Source organism: Octopus sinensis, linkage group LG30, assembly GCF_006345805.1.
Source record: "Octopus sinensis linkage group LG30, ASM634580v1, whole genome shotgun sequence".
Taxonomy (NCBI): domain Eukaryota; kingdom Metazoa; phylum Mollusca; class Cephalopoda; order Octopoda; family Octopodidae; genus Octopus; species Octopus sinensis.
This window is the reverse complement of record NC_043026.1, coordinates 13,995,706-14,009,264: the sequence shown is the minus strand read 5'-3', so window position 1 is coordinate 14,009,264 and position 13,559 is coordinate 13,995,706. Positions and strand designations below refer to the sequence as shown.

General features: G+C 39.9%; 1 protein-coding gene across 1 annotated transcript in view; it reads left to right on the top strand.

The window, feature by feature from the left end:
- Positions 1-13,152: 13,152 nt before the first annotated feature.
- Positions 13,153-13,559, top strand: part of LOC115226688 (carboxypeptidase B) — a 38,279-nt gene continuing 37,872 nt past the window's right edge. Inside the window, exon 1 of the mRNA XM_029797703.2 lies at positions 13,153-13,197. The gene's annotated coding sequence lies outside the window, so the exon portion shown is untranslated. The remainder of the gene's footprint in view (positions 13,198-13,559) is intronic.

Below are 13,559 nucleotides of genomic sequence, written 5' to 3'. Positions count from 1 at the left end.
CCTCTTATATATATATATATATATAATAATAAATATTAGGGAATACATCCAAATTTACAGGGAAAAATCAGATTTAGGATTAAATCCAATTTTATAGTAAAATATTATATAATATTAATTCGAGACAAACCACTATTTGCAAAACGAACAAGGAAAGACTTAATCAATACATAAAAATTTTAATATAAAATAAATAAACCGCCACTACAATCGTTTCATGTCTTCAAATGACATTCGTCAGGTGGATTTCCGATCTTCTAATCAGTTTTAATTTATGGTTTTGTCTCGAATTAATATTATATATATATATATATATATATATATATATATAATATTATATATATATATATATATATATATATATATTTGTATATATATATATATATATATATACTAGCAGAATTGCCCGGCGTTGCTCGGGGCTGAATTGCTTGAAAGTACTGTTAATGATTGCACTGAATTATGATGATTATTCAGGCAAATTTGATATAAGCTTACGGTGGGAGATAAGGACTTAACGATCAAACGTGTGCCATTGCATTGTTTTGGGGGAACCAAATTTCTGATGAGCATTATAGGGGCACCAACTTTAAGTTTGAGAAAGTGTGGTGGTAGTCGGGTGCTCAAAGGAATTGAGTACCTCTATTGGATAGTTGATGACGTCCTCTGGGTCAGGAGTTGTATCGATAGACTGATATACATAGACTTCCCCAGGAATGAGTTTTAGCATTTCATCATTAATATGTGAACAGTTTTATTCCTCGGGGCCAGTATAGCCTTTTTGCCAATCCAATCCATATTCTGATAATTAGCTTGTAGATCTGGGAACACTGCATCTCTGAGATCAGAAGGCGTCTTAACAATGGTACAAATGGAATCGATGGCAATATTACCATTTTCATCCCCTGGTATTTTTGCCTTCGCCAAGTGGAAGGAGGGTGTGAGAAAATGCTGCTGATGTGATATTACGTCTCATATGAGCACGCATATTGGTGTAAAGTTTGAGAGTTACTTCCCTTTATAAAAAAAAATAGGCGCAGAAGTGGCTGTGTGGTAAGTAGCTTGCTAACCAACCACATGGCTCCGGGTTCAGTCCCACTGCGTGGCATCTTGGGCAAGTGTCTTCTGCTATAGCCCCGGGCCGACCAATGCCTTGTGAGTGAATTTGGTAGACGGAAACTGAAAGAAGCCTGTCGTATATATGTATATATATATATATGTGTGTGTGTGTATGTGTGTGTGTTTGTCCCCTTAACATTGCTTGACAACCGATGCTGGTGTGTTTACGTCCCCGTCACTTAGCGGTTCGGCAAAAGAGACCGATAGAATAAGTACTGGGCTTACAAAGAATAAGTCCCGGGGTCGATTTGCTCGACTAAAGGCGGTGCTCCAGCATGGCCGCAGTCAAATGACTGAAACAAGTAAAAGATAAAAAGAAAGATAAAGATAAAATAAGATTAAAATGGAAAAAAATGATGGTAAATTATTTGTAAAATCATAGACTCATCGTAGACGAGCGCTAATACCCAGAAGGGCTCGATATGAATCACGACTATAAGATACCCGGTTTTGGTTAAACTGCATCGCAAAATGTGGGAGTAGTTAGGAATCTAAATCATAGGAGACAGACAGCACACAACCTTTCTTTTATATATAAATATTTTCGTCCTAAAAAACTTTGTATGGATTGAATGGTTACCTCTATGGAGATATATACACGCACATTATACATACATGTGTGTATAGATGAATATATAAATACATTTAAATATCTATATACACTTTTGGGCGATCTTTCTGTTTCTTAGAGATAAGCTACTTGGATATAAGTCTTATATTCGTCCTAAAAAACTTTCCTGTCACACACTCACACACACGCACACACACACACACACGCTCACACACACACCACGCACACACACACACACACACTCACACACACACGTTAGCTTACAATTTTATTTATATATTTGCGTGTCTATGTGTGTAAAGAGGAAGTGGCAGAGTGAAAGTCCCTGCCACAGCGAAAGCCATGCTGATTTGAATTTAGGAGTTTGTGGGTCTCCAGGAAGTCAGCTATCCTTGATCTTAACACTCTTTCGAACACTTTAATGATGTGGGAGGTGAGTGAGATTGGGCGATAGTTGACTGCGAGGGATCTGTTTCCCTGTTTGAAAACCGGGATGACCGACTGGGATAGAAACTGTTTCGGTATATAACCTGCGTCTAACGAGTTTCTCCAGAGGTTGGTCAGAGGACTGCAAGTTGATATCTACATTCCTTCATGAGACTGGCGGGAAATCTATCAGGGCCTACAGCAGAGTAATGTTTGACTCATTTATTGCTGCTACGATGTCGGTGGCAGTGAAGGTTATGTCTGCGATTTTGTGTTGGGAGTCAACTTCGTTCGTTCCCCTCACATCAATATCAGTGGAACACTGAAGACAGAGCAATATTGTTTCTGCAGTATTTCTGCCATTTCTTTAGCATCGTGTTGGCCAATGGGTGAGACAGTGGTTCTTTGCTTATTTGCATAGAATAGAACACTTTTGGGTTCTGTTTGATGTTTTTGATTACCCATTGTTCCTCCACAGCTCTTTGATTTTCAATGGAGGTTTTCATGTTAGTCTGCAGATGAAAGTTTTCCAGCTCTAGTCTTTTCATTGTTGTTGAATGTGGATGTTTGTGTGTGGAATATTTTAATTGGTTGATTTTTTTTTTGAGTCTTTTGATGCGCCTGATGAGTGTTTTTTTCTTTTTAGGGAGCCAGTTTCTGTTTGTGTTAGTAGATTTCTTGGGAGCGTGTTTAGAGCATGTGTAGGTGACAATGTTTTCAAAGTGCTGCAACGCGGTCTCAATATGAGGGGAATTGAGAGTAAAAGACCAGTCGATGGAAGACAGATCCTTTCTGATTGTTCCCCAGTCCGCTTTGTGGAAGTTTATGTTGTCAAATGGGTGCCATGGAGTGGGGTTGGCTGGTTTGGTTTTTATATGTCGGGAATTAAGATTGCAGAGTACCATGTCATGGTCTGAGAGGAGAGTTTTTTCGACTGAAATGCTGTGAACGTAGCTAGAGTGATTGGTCATACCAGATCCAAGATCGTTTTATTCTGTCTCGTTGGTTCAAGCACTAGCTGAGTCAGGAAATACTCATCCATCAGATATATATATATATATAATATATATATATATATATATATATATATATATATATATATATATATACAAATATATACATATATATATGCAATATATATATATATATATTATAAATAATAAATATATATATATAATATATATATATATATATATATATATATATATATATATATATATATATATATATATATATATATATATATATATAATAGTCGAGATGCTTGAACGGAGATGTGTGGATATATGTTGCATGCAAGAAATAAGGTGGAGAGGAGGATCAGCTAGGTTCCTCACAGGCAAGGACGCAGGTACAAGATTTTCTGGGCAGGGAACACTGACGGGGTTGTGGCGTGGGTATACTTATCGCTGAGAAATGGGTAGATAAAGTAATTGAGGTAATCAGAGTAAGTGACAGAATACTTAAGATTAGATTAGTGCTTCATCATAGTTTAGCAACCATTATATCAGCCTATGCTCCTCAGTCGGGGCTACCCGATGGACAGAAAGACCGATTCTATGACACTCTACTGCAGACTACCTCATTGACGAACGACAGAGACCTTATCTTTGTGGCTGGTGACTTCAATGGTCACGTTGGACGACATGCTGGGGGCTTCCATGGCGTACATGGAGGCTATGGCTATGGCTCCCGCAACGAGGAGGGACCAGGCTGCTGGAGTTCTGCGATGCAAATAATCTTATGATTTGCAACACTAACTTCAGGAAACCTACCAGCCACCTAGTCACTTACCAATCGGGCCAACATACCAGCCAAATTGACTACATCCTTACAAGGCAAAGGGAGAGATGGCTGCTTATAAATGCCAAAACCTTCCCATGTGAAGAATGTACCCCACAACATAGACTGGTAGTTAGTGACTTTAGGATCAGGACTAGGAGGACAACCAGAAGACGACAAATATGGAGAAGAAGGATCTGGAAGCTTAAAGATCCTGCAAATGGACAGAGATTTGGGACATATTACTTGAAGCCTCTGACGAAGTAGAAGGGGATAGAGCATCACAGGGGGTAGAAGACAGCTGGACGTTTCTCTAGGGGACAACCTGCTGAGAGCACTGACCATCTGTGGCTGGTGCAAAGTCCCCTCTCGACCTAGAATAACGTGGTGGTGGAACAATATTGTAGACAGGGCTATTAGAGAAAAGAGACAGGCTTGGAAGGTCTGGAAAAATGGGGGTAGCAGGGAATTGTATCAGACTGCCAAAAGAGAGCTAGGAGACAGGTTTATTTAGCCAGAGGGGAAGCAGATAAGAAAAATTTGCCAATGTTCTGCGCCGTGAGGACCAAAGACTGGAGGTGTTTCGTGTTGCAAGACAGTGTGTGAGAGAGAATCGTGATGTGGTAGGAGAGAAGTGTGTTCGCATGGAAGATGGTTCACTTGCGCTAAATGAGGATGCAAAGAGAGAGGTTTGGAGATGCCACTATGAAAGGTTGCTGAATGAAGAAAATGAATGGGATAAAGAGAGTCTGCCGAATGTTGACCCAACAGAGGGACCAGCTATCCGAGTTGATAGTTCTGTGGTAGCTAAGGCAATTAGAAGCATGAAGACAGGGAAAGCCCCAGGCCCATCAGGAATCACTGCAGAGATGCTCAAAATGTCTGGTAGTGTCGGCTATAGCCTAGTCACCCGTATAGTTAATCAGGTGATACACAAAGGTGTCATACCCAATGACTGGTGTAGCAGTATAATAGTCAACTGCTACAAGGTAAAGGTGATGCCCTAGATACAAATAACTACAGAGGTATCAAGCTGTTGGACCAGGTGATGAAGGTTACGGAGAGGGTCATAGCCCAACTAATTAGAGAGAGAGTTAGTTTAGATGAGATGCAGTTTGGGTTTGTGCCAGGGAAAAGTACTACTGATGCTATATTCCTGGTAAGGCAGCTGCAGGAGAAATACCTAGCCAAAGATAAGCCCCTGTACCTGGCTTTTGTTGACATGGAGAAAGCCTTCGACAGGGTCCCCCGATCCCTTATCTGGTGGGCAATGAGAAAACTAGGGATAGATGAATGGTTAGTGAGAGCTGTGCGGGCCATGTATAGGGACGCCGCTAGTAGGGTGAGGGTTGGAAATGAGTACAGTGAAGAATTCCGGGTAGAGGTAGGGGTCCACCAAGGCTCAGTACTCAGCCCCCTCCTATTTATCATAGTCCTCCAGGCAATAACGGAGGAATTCAAGACAGGATGCCCTTGGGAGCTCCTCTATGCTGATGACCTTGCTCTAATTGCTGAGTCGCTATCAGAACTGGAGGAGAAGTTTCAGGTGTGGAAACAAGGATTAGAATCGAAGGGCCTCAGAGTCAATCTAGCTAAAACCAAAGCCGTAATCAGTAGGAAGGTAGACAAATCACAAACACCTTCAGGTAGATGGCCCTGCTCGATCTGTAGAAAAGGTGTAGGTAGAAACTCTATAGATGCACCAAGTGTAAGCTATGGACACATAAGAGATGCAGCAATGTCAAAGGAAGGCTAACTAGGAAGATGGTTTTTGTATGTGGCAGATGCTCAGGAACAATAAACACTGAAAATGCTCTGAGACCAACTTCCGTCACTTTCCAGGGAGAAAAACTAGAAATAGTTGATAGTTTCCGTTACCTAGGTGACCAAGTCAGCAGCGGGGCGGGTGTGCTGAAAGTGTAACTGCTAGAGTAGAATAGCTTGGGCAAAGTTCAGAGAGCTCTTACCTCTGCTGATGACAAAAGGCCTCTCGCACAGAGTGAAAGGCAGACTGTATGATGCGTGTGTACGAACAGCCATGCTACATGGCAGTGAAACATGGGCCGTGACTGCTGAGGATATGCGTAAGCTCGCTAGAAATGAAGCCAGTATGCTCCGATGGATGTGTAATGCCGGTACTCACACTCGGCAGAGTGTAAGTACCTTGAGAGAAAAGCTGGACCTAAGAAGCATCAGTTGTGGTGTGCAAGAGAGACGTTTGCGCTGGTATGGTCATGTGGCGAGAATGGATGAAGATAGTTGTGTGAAAAAGTGCCACACCCTAGCGGTTGAGGGAACCTGTGGAAGAGGCAGACCCACGAAAACCTGGGACGAGGTGGTGAAGCACGACCTTCGAACTTTAGGTCTCACTGAGGAAATGACTAGAGACCGAGACCTCTGGAAGTGTGCTGTGGCGCGAGAAGACCCGGCAGGACAAGTGAGTCCACAACCCGTGGCCTTCTACATGGGATGGAGCCAGCCTACGTATGCATACCTTCCCTTCTTGGGACACAAAACTCTACTTGTGAAGACGTGTTGAGGCAAGTGAGGATCAGAATCGAAATCGATCAATGGAAATTGCGGATGTGCTACCAGTGCCGGTGGCATGTCGAAACTCTGCTTGTGAAGACCCATTGAGGCAAGTGAGGATCAGAATCGAAATCGATCAATGGAAATCGATCAATGGAAATTGCAGATGTGTTACCAGTGCCGGTGGCATGTAAGAGAACTTTCCGTTTCGCGACCGTTGCCAGCACCGCCCCGGTTTCGTGTCCGTTGCCAGCCTCGCCTGGCCCTCGTGCCGGTGGCACATAAAAAGCACCATCCGTTCGTGGCCGTTTGCCAGCCCTGTCTGGCACCAGTGCGGGGGCACGTAAAAAGCACCCACTACACTCACGGAGTGGTTGGCGTTAGGAAGGGCATCCAGCCGTAGAAACACTGCCAGATTTGACTGGGCCTGATGAAGCCTTCTGGCTTCACAGACCCCAGTAGAACCATCCAACCCATGCTAGCATGGAAAACGGACGCTAAATGATGATGATGATGATGATGATGATGATATATATATATATATGTATGTATATATATTTATATATATATATATAATATATATATATATATATAATATATATATATACAAATATATATATATACAAATATATATATATATATATATATATATATAATGGCGCAGGAGTGGCTGTGTGGTAAGTAGCTTGCTTACCAACCACATGGTCCCGGGTTCAGTCCCACTGCATGGCATCTTGGGCAAGTGTCTTATGCTATAGCCTCTGGCCAACCAAAGCCTTGTGAGTGGATTTGGTAGACGGAAACTGAAAGAAGCCCGTCGTATATATGTATATATATTTTGTGTGTGTGTTTGTGTGTCTGTGTTTGTCCTCCCAACATCGCTTGACAACCAATGCTGGTGTGTTCATGTCCCTGTTACTTAGCGGTTCGGCAAAAGAGACCAATAGAATAAGTACTGGGCTTACAAAGAATAAGTTCCGGGGTCGATTTGCTCGATCAAAGGCGGTGCTCCAGCATGGCCGCAGTCAAATAACTGAAACAAGTAAAAGAGTAAAAAAAAGAGTAATATATATATATTACATGTGGAGGCACAATGGCCCAGTGGTTAGGGCAGCGGACTCATGGTTGTAAGATCGCGGTTTCGATTCCCAGACCGGGCGCTGTTTATTGAGCGAAAGCACCTAAAGCTCCACAAGGCTCTGGCAGGGGATGGTGGCGATCCCTGCTGTACTCTTTCTCTCACTCTATCTTCTGTTGGCCTGCTCGCTTAGCCAGCGAGGTGGTGTCATTTGAAGGCTTAAACACTCTTATATTCCTTCTGGGCAAGTGGCGTACATTGGCTGGTAATATGCCATACAGTATAACCATTTTGTCCACAGATTCTGCACTTATCGCTTTCTGATGTGTTGTCTATTCTGTATCTTGTGTAGTTTGTCCTTAGTGCTTGCTCTTGGGCAGGACAGAGTAGAGCCTCTGTTTCCAGTTTTAAATCACTTTTAGTCATCCACAGCCGTCTTTTTTCTCTGTCTGTCTTATCTGCAACATCCCTATGAAATTGTCCCTGCATTCTTTTTTTTATTCACCTACTTTCAGTTTCATTCTCAAGTGCTTGTACAGTGCTTTATCTTTGCAATCTTCCATCCATCACAAGCCTGACCTTCTTACTTCTAATAATAGCAGTTCTGTGGAATTTTTTTACATACCATGCTATGTTGTTTTCTTCTGCTCTAATGCTGTGTTCATATCCAATAAGTCTTCTCCCCACTCTTTTTCTTGGTACATATAGTCTTTCTGCGTCACTTTTTGGGTCGAGTGTCCCATACAATTACCCCTGCTCCATTATTTCAAAAAATTTGTCATATAGACAGCACAAAGATTGTGTAGCTTTGTGGGCTGGACAAACACATTAATGAATAAAAATGAAATAAAATGAATAAATGAGAGACGAAACCCAACACCCGCCGATTGGATTTTTCTCGAAAACATATTTTCTTTTTTAAAAATCAATACCCCTGCTCCATATCTAAGGAGTGAAACGGCCCAGGTGTTGATAGCTTCAATCTTATTCCATCCGTTTAATTTCGACTTCAGGATCAGACTCAGTCTGCACAAGTACTCCACCTTAAATTTTTCAGCCATTTCTTTCCCCATCAATTTATCCATTTCCGAAATCCCCAAGTACTTATAGCCCGTCTCTTCTATCTGCTTCATAACCTCCCCCGACGGTATCGATAGCCCATCTATACATTTGATTTTGCTTCTCTTTGTGACTAACTCACCACACTTTCTCAGTCCGAACTCCATTCTGATATCAGAACTAAAAGTATACACCGTGTCAACGAGGAAACTGACTTAGGATTCATCTTTACCATAAAGTCTGAGGTCATCCATGAATAACAAATGGTTGACTTTTTGTTGGCAGCTTTTGAATACACACCCAGGCTTTGCTTTCCTCAGAATCAGTGTTAGTGGTATCAAGCACAGTACAAAGATCGGTGGGGACAAGCAGTCTCCTTGGAAGATGCCTCTCCGGATTTTGGGGTTGGTTAAATAGGTACCAGTTATGCACTGGGTCAAGGGGATCGACTAACTCCCTCCCCACAAATTTCAGGCCTTGTACCTATAGTAGAAAGGATTATTATTATTATTGTCATTGATTGGAAGGATCTTGAGGATCATTACAGCATTAGACCTTTTACTCTGCAGTATTTCTTCTGCCCCTTTAGGTTCTGTGCTCAGTTCCCACCGAAGTCCCCTTTACTTATCATCTTTCCATCTTCAAAAAGTAAATTACCAGTTGGATATGCGGATCTTTTCTTTTTGAACGGCAGTTTTCAACACAATTTCTAGTTAACTAAACACTTTTAAACTTCGTATACTGGTAGAATGTGTTTGTAAAACATCTTTTTCTCTTGGCTTTATTGAGAAAATTCTGTAGTTTGTAAGATATGGATCTTTTCGGTTTGAACGGCAGTTTTTAACATAATATCTAGGTAACTAAACACTTTTAAACTTCGTATACTGGTAGAATGTGTTTATAAAACATCTTTTTCTCTTGGCTTTTTGAGAAAATTCTATAGTTTGTAAGATATGGATCTTTTCGGTTTGAACGGCAGTTTTCAACACAATTTCTAGTTAACTAAACACTTTAAAACTTCGTATACTGGTAGAATGTGTCAAAATAAAACATTTTTTTCTCTTGGGCTTTCTTGAGAAAATTGTAATTTGTAAGTTTAACGTAGTTTAATTTTTCGAATTTTAACCGATCAGTTGCCTCTAATTGAGCTAAAATCATTTGCTGCGTCTAAGACTGAGAGAACATCCTGTCACTAACCCTGACCCTGACCCTCACCCTAACCCTAAATTTTTTTTTTCTTAATAGTTAAATTAATTTAATAGTTACGCGTGCAAAAAAAACTTTTTTTTTCTTAATTGTTATCCTTAAATTAATTTAACAATTAAGAAAAAAAAACGAAAGGCTAAAATTTAGGGTTAGGGTGAGGGTGAGGGTTAGGGTTAGTGACAGGATGTTGTCTCAGTTTTAGATGCAGTAAATGATTTTAGCTCAATTAGAGGCAATTGATTGGCTAAAATTAGAAAAATTAAACTACGTTAAACAAACAAATTACAATTTTATCAAGAAATCCAAGAGAAAAAAATGTTTTATTTTGACACATTCTACCAGTATACGAAGTTTTAAAGTGTTTAGTTAACTAGAAATTGTGTTGAAATCGGCCTTCAAAAGGAAAAGATCCGGATATGCTACTGACATTAACCTATATTAATTAACCTTCAACAGTAAGATTTCTCTGTTTCCGCAAACATTCATTTTGATTTATGAACTTATTTTCTATTATCTTTTAAACATTAATCATTCTTTGTCAAATCTTCAACAACAATGCTGTCAACTGCTGCCGAATGAGACAAGAGTTGGCTCACGGTCGTATATAATCAGAAATATATATCAAGTCAACAGTTTGGGAAAATTTTAGGCATCAACTATTTACCATTAGAGTGTGTGAATATATACTACTAGGTATATACCCAAAATTTTAAATAATTACATTTAATATATATATATTTATGATATATATATATATATATATATATATATATATAATATATATATATATATATATATATATATATATTATTATATATGTATAAATATATATATATAGGCGCGGAGTGGCTGTGTGGTAAGTAGCTTGCTAACCAACCACATGGTTCCGGGTTCAGTCCCACTGCGTGGCACCTTGGGCAAGTGCCTTCTGCTATAGCCCGCGACCGACCAATGCCTTGTGAGTGGATATGGTAGACCGAAACTGAAAGAAGCCTGTCGTATATATGTATATATAATATATATTGTGTTGTGTTTGTGTGTCTGTGTTTGTCCCCCCTAGCATTGCTTGACAACCGATGGTGGTGTGTTTTACGTCCCCGTCACTTAGCGGTTCAGCAAAAGAGACCGATAGAATAAGTACTGGGCTTACAAAGAATAAGTCCCGGGTCGATTTGCTCGACTAAAAGGTGGTGCTCTAGCATGGCCGCAGTCAAATGACTGAAACAAGTAAAGAGAGAGTAAAGAGTAAAGAGTATATATATACATATATATATATAATATATATAAATATATATATATATATATGTATGTATGTATGGACGTTCGTATATGTAAGTATAACGTTCTGCATATATATTATTTGTATTTATGTCCCTATCTGATATATTCAGCTGATGACAGCAAAGCTTATTTAAAGCAAAGCTAGAAATTCAGAATCTTGAATTATTCAGTAATATCTTTTTGCTAGTCTATTTTGTCCCTCTGTCTTATCTCATGGTGCGATATGAACATTTAAGGTGGTCTTTAGAGCCAGGGATTTGACTGCTATTTCGGCATGGTGGTGTCTCTCAGACACCCTTATTTTTAGTTGTAAAAAATGATTACCCCTTTGTATGGTATTTTTTCCCATACTGGCCACTTGATAATATCGATATTATCCTTCATCATCATCATTTAGCATCCACTTCCATGCTAGCATGGGTTGGACAGTTCAACTGGAGTCAAGGAAGCCCGAAGGCTGCACCAGGCCAGTCAGATCTGGCAGTGTTTCTACAGCTGGATGCCCTTCCTAACGCCAACCACTCCGTGAGTGTAGTTGGTGCTTTTTATGTGCCACCAACACAGGTGCCAGACGAGTCTGGCGAATGGCCGTGCTCGGATGGTGCCTTTTATGTGCCACCGACACAGGTGCCAGACAAGGCTGGCGAACGGCCATGACCGGATGGTGCTTTTTACGTGCCACCGGAGGCCAGGCGAGGCTGGCACAGCCACGATCGGATGGTTTTTTTGTTACGTGCCCCAGCACAGAGGCCAGTCGATGCCGGCCTGGCTACGGCCCGTTCAGATGGTTTTCTTATGTGCCACCGGCACTGGTTACACAAACTACAATTCCATTGATGTTCATCGATTTTGATTTGATTAAATATATATATATATATAGATATATATATATATATATATATATATATATATATATATTATTATATATATATATATTTGAGTAATTGAATGAATTATCTTATTAAGGATAATTCGAAAGATAACCGATACTGGGTAGCAAATTCACATCAGAAAGAACACAGTTGAAGCTACGTCCCTAGGCATAGACTACGTGTCTTCGTGCGGAAATTTGTACGTTATTTTAAAATTATAAGTTATGAACGAATGGAGTTGAACGACTAGTTAACAAATATCCTTTATTCTCGACATATGTTTCGAAGGCTGCATATTCCTAATTCTGAAGGAATAAGGAGTACATTATGCAGATTTCTCATCAGGAAAATCAAGGAACTTATGTCGACATCAAAATGCACAAAAAACTTTTAGCTGACCGCTCTTAAGGAGCCCATGGTGATAATGAGTGTATCTTTTATATGAGTGACGTCAGAGTGGCTGAATGTAGAAGAATCTAGAAGTTTCTAAAGGTTCAAGAGTTCAAGCGAAGTAGAAGGAGGGAGGCATAAGAATAGTAAGGTGAGAGAGTGCAGGTCAAAAGAATGGTGGGTTTAAATGATTTCTTTTGTGAATGAGTGCCTGTGTGTGTGACTGTATATAACTGTCTTAATGTGTGTATGTGTGTGTCTGAATGCGTGATTGTGTTTGTGGATGGGTAGATGTCAGAAAGCTGACAGCTGTGAGTTGGAAGGTCTGTATCTGTGTGTTCGATTATGTTTACTGTAGGGAAAGGAAAGTAGATAGCGAAAGGGAGAAAGAATTGGGCGAGGTGAGAGGCAACGCAAGAATGGATAGTAGTAATTGGGAATATAAGAAAATCTTTTTTGACTATTGGGGTGAAATATATCAAAAATTTTTTTTTTTTTTTTGGAAATCCAGGGGTTATCTATATTAGTCACTATTTATATGAATGAAAGGTGTGTCTTTTCCAGTGTAAGCACCTGTAGGATCTTTCGATGATTGTGTTTATTAAAGGGCCTTTGGCGAACAAAATATGAAAAAGTTCGGAATTACAGATGCCACAAAATTTTATGCCTTTATCAAACGGGAAGGACACCGACAAAATGGACCATTCGAGCTTGAATGTAGTGTTATTGTTCTTCAGACGCCAGACTAATTTGCTTAGCCCCGTACTGTGTTGCTTTCTCTTATCTCTGAAAGTGGAATAATGGTTGGAGATCCTTTGGGCTAATTTAGAAGAGGTTGCGCCAATATAGAAGTAGACATCGGTTCCAGAAGAGATTTTGTATTGGTAAGTGGTGTTTCTAATTTTGGAATTTTTGGATAAGAACTTTAATCTGTTGGGGTTGGTTTCTGATACTAAGACAGAGTTTTTATTGTTGTGATAGGTGAAAAAATTGTTGCTGGCTTTGGCCACGATACTATTCATCTTATTATCATTACTATTAGTTATAATATCGTCAGCAAATTCCCTGGCTATAGGAATGCTGCGATTGTTATCATCAATAATATAACTGTTATTAAGAATGCTGGTACTATTACCACTAACACCACCACTGTTAATAATCTGGCTAATGTTATTATCATTATTACTATTGCTAACGCTAATGCTGCTATGAATGTTGCTAATATCCATACTACTTCTATTATTAT